Raw genomic sequence first — 11,018 nt, forward strand, 5'->3', positions numbered from 1 at the left:
AAATCCTTGGAATTGAAGCTTGACTTTTGACATGGAGATACTTTGAACCCTAATAAACCATATGAAATCCATTGGAACCCTTGATACATCTTTTCTCCTTAGAAAATCCAAAACCCTAACTTGGGGACCTTTTGATTAGGAGATAGTGACTTGAGTTTAACCATTGAGCCTTGAGCCCTTGAAGATGAAATGAGATGGGCAAATTTTGGGGTATGACAATATGACTTCAAGAATTGCCTTCGACTAGCTTCCTGCATCCTTGTTGAAGTTGTTCTTGTGTTAGTTCGCGTGCACACATTCCTCACATACTTTGTTTAGAATGTTGATTTATGGTAATCTTGAAACCATATTTCTTCTTTTGAAATCTCTTATGTCTTTAAAGTTGAGATGGCTAAATCGATAGCGCCATATCTATTCATCTCTGCTAGGTGAAGTTGCAAGGCACTTCTTCTCCATCACATTAAGTTCAATTTTGAAAGTTCTATTCTAAGACATATGAGCCTTCAAGATTAACCTTCCACATGAGTGACAACTCTCATCATCTTGTCTTCAATCGACACATTGTAGTTATTTTCGACCATTTTCCCTATGCTAAGAAAATTGCACTTCATGCCTGGTATGTACAACACTTTGGAAATTACTAACCTTTTGTCATCTTTCCCCATAATCAGAATATCACCAATACAATCAGCTGCTAGAGTATTGTCATTTGCAAATTTCACCGTGTTCTTCATAGAGGGCTTTATGTTGAGAAACCAATCTTTTCTTCCAGACATGTGTGATAAGGATCCTGATTCCAAGTATCATTGGTCGTTGAATCTCTCTTCGTCTCTTGTTGTGACCATCAACATTAGGGATGTCAATTTGCATCTGTTAACAAGGATCCCCGTGGGAGTTATCTGTTCGGAGTTCCGAAGTTGGGGATTTTTTCCTCCGTGGGGACGAGGATGGAGGGAAAAGTTCCCCCGATGTCACTTTGTGGCGGAGATTGGAAAATTATCCTCCGCCCCGCGGATTCTTTGACCCCGAACATATTATTTAAATTTTATATTTTATATATTACTTAATATATAATCATATATATCATTTAACATGTTTTTTTAATAAAAAAATATATTAATGTATTAGAAAATGAAGAGTTATTAGTGGATGGATCATTTTTGTTTTGTTTTATTGTATAATGTATTATTTCACTACTCTAATTACCAAACCCTAAAAAAGTGCATCCAATACATACAATGTACATTTCATATCCTCCTTTTATTTTCTCAACTCTCTGTCTCGTCATTCATCATCTCCTAAGGGGTTATTGTTGTTTTTTCTTATATACTGTGACATTACATCATGGTTGTACAAGGGCATGCATTGTAGCAACAAGTTCGATTGAATATTTATTTTATTTTTTATAAAAAAAAATAGAAACAGTCAGTGCTTTTGTATTTTTTTAATTCTAAAAAAGAAAAAAAAAGAAAATATTAGTGTTACAGTTTTGATCAAAAAGTAAAGAAATTTTTTAAGATTTGATATATATGGATCTCTATGGGGATGGGGGAATATTCCCCCGTGGCAGGGATTTGGGCTGGGTACAGGGGAAAAATCAGAGGGTGGTGCGGAGAGCGGGGATGCATCCTCCAAACATTCCTTTCCCCGTTGACATCCATAATCAACATCATCTCTTTCTTCATGGTTTGTATACTTTGCATCACTTTCTTGATTCTTTTGTTTTTCTAGACAATCACTAGCATAATGACCATACTTCTAAAAATTGAAACACTAAATGTGACTTTGATTCAAGTTTTCGACCACCACCTATTCATCTACCTACAACACCACCTCTTTGGTTGTTATGATACGAGGGCTTTCTCTAATTCAACCAAATTTCTTTTTGCTGATTTCAACTAGTCGAATTGTTGTAGCCTCTTATACCTTTGTTCTCATTCCAATTTCCTTTGCCTTTCTTTTCTTTTGTTGATTGAGCCTACAGAGTCGCATCACTCTTCGACTTACGTGCAAATCTTTCAGCCATTCTTTGTTCATGAGATCCAAGCGTCCCTTGAAGCTCTTCCTTTGTCAATATTGACAAATCTTTTCACTCTTCTATGGCTACCACCACGTGGTCGAACTTTGGTGCCAATGACCTCAAGATCTTTTCCACAACTGATCTTGATGCCAACACTTTTTCAGATACCTTGATTTGATTCACCAATTCCATAACCCTAGTGAAGAAATCAGTTATGCTTTCACTTTTTCCATCTGAATCAATCCATACGTTATTTTGTGAGTTTGTAATCTCAGCTCTTTCACCTTTTTGCGCCTCCAAAAGACTTTTCGAGAATTTCTCAGGCTTCTTTCGCTGATTCAACATCATTCAGCTTCTCAAAATTATCTAGTTCAACATATTGATGAATTATAAAGAGTGTTTTATAATTCTTCTTCTTCAATTCTTTGTGTTCAGCTTTTTCTTCATGCGTTGTGTTTTCTGCATGCAGTGTTACTCCTTCTTTCACAAGATCTCAAAGATCTTGATAACAAAAAAACTATCTTCATCTGCTTGCACCAATTCTCATAATTCTGACCCTTCATAATTGAGTAATTCCTTATCACTACACAATGACAATGAAAGAAACAAGAAATAAAATTTTGAAAGAAAGGTGAATTAGGGTTTGAAAAAAATAAGAGGAGGAAGACTAATATTTTCTTCAGAGTTTCTCTCTCACCATAAATTATGGAAAATCTTATTCACTTTGTAAATGCAAAATTCTGTGAATACAAGTGTACATAAAATAGGGGTTACTCCCTCTATTTATAGTTTTAGGTTGCTTTCTCCTTAAGGCAAAGCCCAAAACATAAAAGGTAAAAATACCTAATTTTGCTAACACTATAAAATTAGGCCTAAATCCAAATATCTATCGAGGCAACACTCTTTCGATATTTTGACACACACTAGGGTAGACTATTTCGATAAAACCTTTTTATTGTCGGCAACCTTCTTTTTGTCGAACTACCTACTTCAACACAAGGAATTACAATCTCAACAAATATTAGGATAAGATTAAAATTAAGATAAGATTAAGATTAAAAATAAGATTAAGATGTATTTTTTTTCCTCTTTTATTACTTTTTGGGAATTTTTTATAATTAAGTGGATTTTTTTGTTTGTACTTTGATAATAATTTGAAGATAATGTGCCTCCTTCATTTAACTATATTATTATTTGTTATTTAAAAAAATCATGTCTATTATTAATTATTTGAAATTTTAATAAAATTATAAGTTTGCTGACTATTCAAAATATTTATTAAAACTTTTACATTTAGTATCTATTTAAAACATTTTCGTACATATAATTACAACATTAATATTTTCTCAAGTTCTTTTCATACATTACATATTTAATAAATCTAAAAAATAAATTTTATAAAACACAAATCAGATACATTATATATTTAATAAATCTAAAAAAAGTATTTTTTTTTATAAATAACGCCTTAAATAATATTTAGTATTTATTACAAGGACTTGATGTTATAATATTTTAATAACGTCACAGATAAATAATGCCATAGATAATATTTATATTTATTATAAGGACTTGATGTTATAATATTTAGTATTTATAATATATATATATATATATATATATATATATATATATATATATATATATATATATATATATATATATATATATATAACGCCATAAATAAATAATATTTTAATAAATTTTATTAAATTTAAATAATAAATCTATGCAAAACACTACTCTTTTCAAGTCTATATAACAGGGGAGTGATGTTGCTCTCATATAATATTACACAATATATAAAATATAAGGTTAAATTCAATAAAAATGGCTTTTAACAACTATCAATATTATATTTTAGGAGTTTCATGCATAGCTTTGGTTTTAGTTTCAGGTATGGAGAAAATTTTTGCTTTTACTATTCCTAAGTTTTATATTTCATAAACAACTTACTATAATTATAATTGAAAACTTATTATGCTTTGTTATGTTAATATTCATATACTACATATTCAACAATAAAGTTACTATTTCTTAGATTGATAGCGATTATATTGTCTGCAAATCATAGTTCAATAGACAAAACTGACAAAATCAATATATTATTAAGTTTAGCACGAAAAATATATATTATTAAGTTGAACATAATTATCATAATTTAATTTTTTTAATGAATTTTTAATAAAAATTTATGATTATGTATTATTTTAATTTAGGATTGGTGACTGGTTTGAAGACTCCAACAGCTCAGCTTGACAAAACATCCTGTTTTATAGGGGTGCCAGGTAAACCAAACATATGTTGTTTTGAGGATTGTACTCCAAACTGCAGTAATGACTGTAAGAAGGCTGGATTTAAATTAGGTGGGGCGTGTCTTGATATAGCTATTGGAGATAAATGTTGTTGTTACAAATAATTAGACAAATACATTTGCGATACTTAGTTGTGTTATTAAAATAAGGAATCAATAATATCTTTAATTATGGAGTTTAATTGCAATAAACTCTCAGTGTAAAAAAATGTACATTATCACGGGTGCAGTTACCGTGCATAGATAAAAATCTATGCACCGTGCATAGATTATTATGGACTCTTTGATCATTGGATCAAATTTTAGACATCAATTATTATTACTCAATACTCAATACTCACCACTCAATACTCAATACTCAATATTGAATTAAAAACATGATCCAATGACTTATGTAGGCTTATGCATGGTGCATAAGGAAAATCCTTATGCATATTAGCCAAAGCTCATTATCACTACATCATAATCATTCACTTGTATTTACTAAAAAAAATTAAAATAAAAATTAAATATTTTTAACTTATTAACGATTGTGATTAATTGATTTGTAAAACTTTTTTATCCAATCAATGTATTTCAATTAAATTCTAGAGTAATTAAAAAAATGTAAGTTAAAAGCTTAACTAATACAATTGAAATTAAAAACCATTAGTACTATAAGAGATGTCTTTCATCCAACAGTTAGACATTTTCAGCATAATGATTTTGTAGTTTAAAAATTTATCTTGTTGTTTATTATCTTATTAATGATAAATTTTTGTCATTATTTATATTTATCCAAAATAATTATTTCCATTTGAACTGCTATTTGGTGAGATAAAGAATATAATTCGTAAGCCAGTTAGAGAAAGAACATGAATAACTTGGTGATCTATCAAAATACCATTTCTAGGAGAGAGATGCTCCTATCTTTTATATTCTTCTCGTCTATCGGTATACTTAAAAAGATGTAGTTGCTCAGGAATTTCAAAATAGTCAACACCACAAATTGTCAGATCTTGATAAGACTACTCCTAATCTTAGCTAGACCCCTTAAGAAAGAAAAAATATTGAAAGGGGAAATTGTTAAATCTATTCATTACATTATGTATCTCTATCTATATAGAGATCAAGAACGGAATCCTGAACTAATCCCTACGATTTCATATCCTATTAATCTATATTGAATACCAGATAAGTATGAAAGTAGAAGCGTATCGGAGTTTGCCGTTAGAATCGCTGAAGGTTCACAACTATGTGATATAGAGATCAAGAACGAAATCTTGAACTAATCCCTATGAGTTCATATCCTATGAATCTATATTGAATACAAGATGAGTATGAAAGTAGAAGCGTACCGGAGTTTACCGTTGGAATCGCTGAAGGTTCACAAGTATGCGATCTTTTGATTTGTAGAGTTCCTTAGAGTTTCTTGAATCTCTTTTGATGGGGATGAAGAGAGAATCCTAATAAATTGTGTTTTTCGATTACTCTACAAGTGAGGATCATAAACACATATAAATAACTTTAAGGTTATTTATTAGTTTTCAATATTCTAATGTGGCTCCTCATCTAATTAGATATTGACTTATGGTATATGCACAATAACCTTACTTTTATGACATTTATGTTTTTAGGACCAGACTTAATATTAGTTAAACCACTTTAAATCTTGACTAGTTAAACAATAATCGTAACACCTTAAATGTTACATTTATGATCCAAAACTCTAACAATCTCTCATTGGTCACATATGTAACTTTACATATGTGTTAGACTTTATGAGCTCAAAAAAGTTGCAATTATATACAATAAGGATACTTGAACTCTTGAAGTTAAAACAATGGTGTGCCACTAGAACAACTCTTTTCTCACAAGACACTAAAGCAACTTTGGTGAAAGAAAATATTTATTGATAGAGATAAATTGTAAAAAATTAGGAAAAATCCGAGTTATGGTGTGAAATGAAGTGTGGAGAGACCTCATTTTGTATAGGAAAAAATTTGGTTCAAATAGGAAACAAATATTCATGGGCCAAATTGATGGCCTAATTGACTAGGCTAATCGATTAGGTACATCAAATAATCAATTATTATGGCCCCAAAAGGAATATTTTGTTATAGAGTTGTTAATAATCATTAAGAGTGGTTACCAATTATTTATGGACTCGATTGGGCATCATCTATTCGATTAAGTATATAATATAATCGATTAGATAACTTGAAAAGATCTCCCGATCAAGCACATTGTCCCTTAATCAACTTTCTAGGCCTTAAAAACATTTTTAGGGGACTTTGTTAAGTAAAGAGAGACTTTGAAAGTATTTTAAGTATGTTTGTGAGTTTCCTTAGTATCTTAGGATTTACTCTCCTACTTTAATTAGACTCTGGTCACTAAGACAGACACAACTAGACGAGCTTTCACACTCCTAGATTGCCTTGCCGCCTTGTCTCATTCCTCTCCTGTGCATGCGACAAAGCTTTCCTTTTCTTTACATCCTTGAAGAAAAGGTGGAGTTTAAATGGCCCGCCTAATATGAGAAGGCTTTCACCTTTTCCCCTCTATCTCTTGGTTACCAAACGAGTGATAAGCTGAGTCCCATCCAAGAAATAGACAAAGTAAAGAGACTTGTATATTTCATAAGCAAAGTGTTCAAAAGCACAGAGACACACTATCAAAAGATTGAGAAATTGGCATTGGTTATTGTCTCTGCGATAAGAAAGATCAGGTCGTACTTCTAGGGCTACACCGTGATCTTAGAAAAAACCAACTATTCCATCTAAAAAGTTTTGAAAATGCCCAACTTGGTTGGAAGAATGGTATCATGGGAGGTAAAGCTCTCAGAATACGAAATCCAGTACATCCCTAGGGAAGCATCAAATCCCAAACCCTAACTGACATCATAGCTAAGCTCAGCTTGCCCATTGACAAAGATCCCCTTTTAGATTTGGAATTATCAATCGATGGCACCTCCAACATCCAAGGAAGTTGTGCAAGAATATTTTTCAAAGGACCTAGTGATATAGTTAATGAGCAGTCACTAATGTTTGGGTTCACTGCCAACAACAATTAGCCATAGTAAAAGGATTTCATCGCTGGTATGATCCTCGCCTTAGAAATGAGAGCTACCAGACTAAAGGCAAAAAATGAGTCCAATTCGTCACCAATCAGGTTTCAAGAAAATATCAGGCTAATAATTCGTTACTATATAATATCTACAGATGGTTGGAAATTATCCTCACGTTTCCTTTCTTTGGAAGTAAAAAACATCCTCCGTGAACAAAACCTCAGGGCGGATCTTTTGTCCAAGAAAGCCACCTTGAAGGTCACATGATTTAATAAGACAATCAAACAAAAGACTCTAGCTTCCACCAGCATTGAAGCAGCAGAAGCATATTCCTTGGAACTCCTCTTTGAACCCATTTGGATGTCGCTCATACTACACTATCTACAATCAAGAAAACTCCCATTAGATGTGGAATAAGCAACAAATATCATTAGGAAAGTTGTCAATTATACCCTACTCTATAAATTTTTTTACAGAATATGGAAGGTTACTCCCATGCCGAGGTGCTTGGGCGAGAAAATTATGTCTCTAGTACTTGCTGAAGTTCATAAAAGAGCCCGCAACAGGGATATCTGCGAAAATTTCTTCACTCATAATTTATTAAAAGTTGTGTTTCCTTTGTCAAGAAGTGTGATCAATGTTAGAGACATTTGACCTTCATAATGCCCCAGTAGAGCTTCTTGAGTCAATGGCCTCTCCCGGGCTTTTCTATCAGTGGAGCATGGACATCCTGGCCCCGTTCCCCTTGGCCCAGGGTCAATTGAAATTCTTGATAATGGGAGTGTATTACTTCATCAAATGGATAGAAGCGGAGGCACTGACCAAGATCATAATGAAAAGAGTGCAGCGTTTCTATTGGTAATGGATTATGTGTCGATATAGACTCCCCAATGTCATTTCCTCTAACAATGGAACCCATTTCGCAAGCACTGTGGTCATTGACTTTTGTAAAGACTTGTGCATGAAGATGAAATTCGTGTTTGTGATACACACTCAAGCTAATGGTGCGAATAAAGTAATTCTTAAAGGAATAAAGAAGAATCTTGACGATGCCAAAGGCTTCTTAGAGAACTATTCCATGAGAAACTATGTTCATACCATACCACGCCATAGTCCAGTACCAAGGAAATCCCGTTTTCCATGGTCTATTGGGTAGACGCAATGTCGCCCTTCAAGATAGAGACATCATCATGGTGAAAAACCTATTTCAATGAAGAGGCAAAAAAGATAGGTCTAAAATGCACGACATATATGATCGATGAATTACGAGAAGTCACCCATGTCTGAAAATTTACTATCAAACACATGGATGCAATTAGATACAACTCCAAGGTAAAGGTGAGAGATATGCAATAGGGAGACCTAGTACCAAAGGAAATAGTCATACCTACACAATAAGGGAAGTTGCAATCAAACTAGGAAGGGTTGTATCACATATACTTAAAATTTATGTTTAAACGAGTCGTCACCCACTACTTGTTCTATCCTAATGAAAGGATGGGGCAAGTGGGAAACCGTTAAAATACAAAATATGGGTAAGTAGGTAAATTAGGCAAAGGGAAGGTGTTAGGCACCCTTTGCCTCCCTTGTACTCAAGATGGTCCATTTAGCCTTTAAGTTTAAAAAAAGGTTTTTAGGTTTTAATTGTTGTTGTTCGTAAAGATCAACAATTTTGTCGTTGTTCGTCAAGATCAATATTTTTAGTTGTTGTTCATCAAGAACAACAACTTAGGGAGAGTGATTCGGGAATTGTGGAATTTTTTGGATGATTGTTGATATTTGATAAAAAAAATATAATTTTTTATAACCATCAGGAATCATCATATGGTTTTAAGAAATAATAAAAAAAAAAGCAAAATTTAAAGTAAAAGGGAGAGGCCTTGTATTTTAATCATTGTCCAAAAAATAGTAAAAAAGTTTGAAAATAAGAGTGTGTAAAAAAATTAATAATGTGTGATCAGGAATTCGTAGAAAATTGTTGGTGCTAAAATAGGGTGAAGAGAGCCCTATTTATAGATTTAAAATTAGGTTAAAAAACACCAAAATGGAAATTACCAACCCATGACCTCATGCTTGCAACCTCTGCTTCTTTACCAACCGTGTTATCTTATTTATTCGTTGAAAGTATATGAAAGTCATGTGATATTTCATTAAAAATACAAATAATTTTAGTTAAACTATTTTATATTTTTCAGTAAGCGGAACAAAATAATATCCAAACCAAGTATTTAATAAAAACCCAAAATAAACCAAAGAAATTTATTAAATCTAAAATGTTAGTGTAAATAAACAAAAAAATTTATAAACCAAAAAAATTTATAATCCTCAATTTTAAGATTATTTGACTTTTTGAAACATGGTGGATAAATTTGGGGTATGACAGTGTATAAATTATAGGAGCAGGAAGGATCAATTCTACCCAGGACTTTGAATGCTCTTCATATTCGATAATATTATAGTTAGAATTATTTGTAACTCTCTAATAAGAATTATTCCCATTTAACTTTGAGAAATTATTTAAGTGTTTTGTTCCCACAAGGGATACTTCCTCTTTAAAATTATTTTTAAAGTTGGACTTCTCCACGAAGGTCTTTGCCGCCCCTCGAGGCGATATGTAACACACTAACTCCAAAAATGCATATTTAAAAAGATCACCCAATTTAAATTGTTAACATCAGCATAGGATGTCACACATTCCTCATAAAAACTTTCTAAATCCAACATAAATATCTCATACTTCATAAAAGCAACATAGTTCCAACATAAGGAAATCAATTCAACAAAACATCAAACAACTGAAAACCCATCCCAATGTTACACTGTCAGAGCGAAATATGGTAACATTAAGTAAACTCAACAAAAAGATAAATAAAGTAGGCATTTACGCCAATCACTACTATAAAAAGCGCTTCTAACATCGGATGTGAAATGCATTTTACCTCGGAAAAAGAATCGAGGTAACAAAGGGCGTCGTGAAAAGTAATGACTTAATACCTCGGTTTTTAAAATACCAAGGTAAATATTTATTATAGCATGGGTTCGAACCTCAATTCATGCACTTTTATTATTTACAAAAACTAGTGTATTTTTTATCTCGGTTTATCATACATATCAAGGGGTCTTTTTTTTAATAAATCTTGTTACAGTGTTTACCATAATATTACCTTTTTTTTAATAACATCCATGAAGATCATATGTTGGATCTTCAATTCCTTGATATTCTGGACAAGATCAAATACTAGGAAACTCTTTCATGAACGGATCTTGCATGTATTTATTTTTGGTGTGAAAATTCTAGTAACTCACGCTCGATGTCTTACTGGATGTTATGAAATCCACAATTTCACAGCGCAGATAATTGAAACAGAAACACATAAAATAATAAAAAAACACACAGAATTGTTTACCCAGTTCGGTTTAAACAACCTACTCTGGGGGCTACTAAGTCATGGAGGGAATCCAATATAAGCAGAATTAATTCGGAGTTAAACTCCCCCGTTTACAACACCTCACTTAAAACCTACCCAATGCAATTCCAATCTATTCCTAGACCTGAGTATCTCCACTCACCCCCCTCAATCACAATAGTGATTACAAATAAACATTACATAAATTCAGAGAGAAGACACACTTTAAAA

The sequence above is a fragment of the Vicia villosa genome, linkage group LG3 (genome assembly GCF_029867415.1).
Source record: "Vicia villosa cultivar HV-30 ecotype Madison, WI linkage group LG3, Vvil1.0, whole genome shotgun sequence".
Taxonomy (NCBI): Eukaryota; Viridiplantae; Streptophyta; class Magnoliopsida; order Fabales; family Fabaceae; genus Vicia; species Vicia villosa.